Source organism: Euphorbia lathyris, chromosome 4 (genome assembly GCF_963576675.1).
Source record: "Euphorbia lathyris chromosome 4, ddEupLath1.1, whole genome shotgun sequence".
NCBI classification, from domain to species: Eukaryota; Viridiplantae; Streptophyta; class Magnoliopsida; order Malpighiales; family Euphorbiaceae; genus Euphorbia; species Euphorbia lathyris.
In genome coordinates this window covers 77,491,877-77,493,821 of record NC_088913.1, presented here as the reverse complement: position 1 = coordinate 77,493,821, position 1,945 = coordinate 77,491,877, and positions in this window count along the sequence as shown.

Sequence of the window (1,945 nt, the reverse complement as noted above, 5' to 3'; positions counted from 1 at the left end):
ATTACAAGTTATTGATGACAATAGGCAGGACATGAACGAGATCCCAAGAACAAATGCAACTGGCTCTGATGACTTTGGTGCCAATGATGAGAATGATGACAATGCTTACAATGATGAGAATGTTGACACTGATGATAATGGTGAGAATGCTGAAATGCTGACAATGATGAGAATGTTGAGAATGCTAACTGTTGAAACACCTTTCCACATAATTTTGATTTGACAAAATTGTTTAAGTAAAATTAAATATATTCTAAAACACACTAAGTTTAAATGCTTTGATTTATTCTACTAATGTGTTTGTTCAATGTTGAGTTACATTGTTTATAAGACATAAGGACTAAAAGGCTTAAAGCCCAAAACGGAAGTCAAAGCCCAAGTCAAACGAATCAAAGACCACTCGGCCCGCCTATGTGAAAAGTTACCGTTGTGATCAAAATGCAGCTCAGCATAAGAAGGATCGAGAAGACCTTCCTTGAACAACTTCAGAATGAAGCTGCTGAGTTGTCTCGATAAAGAGTACAAGACATCAGCTGAGCGAAAGCAACTTCCAGACAAAGTATTTCCATATCGGGTAAAGTTCAGAAGACACAGTATGCTGTCTAGTTGACATTACCACAAATGGAGAGACATTTTGTCGCACTGACCAAAAGCTGCTCTATACTGGCCGAAGACAGAAGATACTCAAATCTGATTGGCCGAGAGCTCTGAGCAAGACTGAGTGACAACGACAGGAAGCCGTTTCCCTCCAATGGTTATTTCAAAATTCGAAATGACCGATGCCTTCAGACGTCTCTATAAATAGGGCCATTCAGACACTTCACAAATACAGAACTTCATCAAGCCATTACGCTGACCAAAATCCTACTCAAGTTCTGTGAAGAAAAGCAAAGCAAATTCTTACACTAAATTCCATATCTTTTTTGTAAAAGTCTAGAGTGATTATTCAATCATCTAAAGTGTCTTAGCAATTGTTGTTTAGGAAAAACACTTATCATTTCTAGAATTAGAAAGGAGAGGCTGAGTACTCGGTTATAGTACTCAGTGTGAGATTAGGATTGAGTAGAGGTATAGAGGAAGGTACTCTTGTCATACTCAGTTTCTAAGTTGTAAAAGGTTTGAGGCTCTACCTTTAAAGAGCTCAGTAGAGGATTTGAAAGCTCGTAACGTGTTCCGGGGACAGGACGTAGGCTTAGAGGCCGAACTTGGATAAATCTGCTGAGTAACATCTTTCTAACCTTAAACTCCTTAGTATATAAATTGCTTGCTTAAAACAAAACTGACCAAGTAAAGAGGTCACGCTGAGTTATGCATATTGAGTAACTGAGTTCAGGAATAGACTCTTAGTGCTATCTCATGACTCAACGAAAGAAGCTGACTTAGTCACCAGTTGACTAAGCTAGTGTCTTAATTCACTCAGCGCGTTGTCCAAAATCTTTTCAAAGAAAAAGAGTTCAGACTTAATAGAAAAAGTTTAAATAGTTCCTAACCCCCCCCCCCCCTTGGAACTATACTTGTAACGTTATAAGGGACCAACAAGTGGTATCAGAGCTTAACAAGCTCACTATGAAATGTTTAACAACCTAGAGCTGATCCCCACTATGTCTGAAAACAGCACTCGGTTTCTCCCAGGAAACCTGACAACTCAGATCTTACCTGAAGGGCTGTCCATTACTCGGCCTCCCCTATTCTTCGGGTCTAACTACACCTTCTGGAAGATAGGATGAAAAATTTCATTCAGGCTACAAACATGAGTGCATGGCTATCCATAGTCCAAGGCCCGTTTGTACCTATTGAAGTTGTGGCTGGCCAAACAGTTGTTAAAGTTGAGGCCAAATGGACAGAGGATGATCTCAAGAAGCTACAGAATCACGCTTCGGCTATTAACATGCTTCACTGTGCGCTCGATGCTGCAGAATATAATAAAATTTCAGGTTGTGAGTCA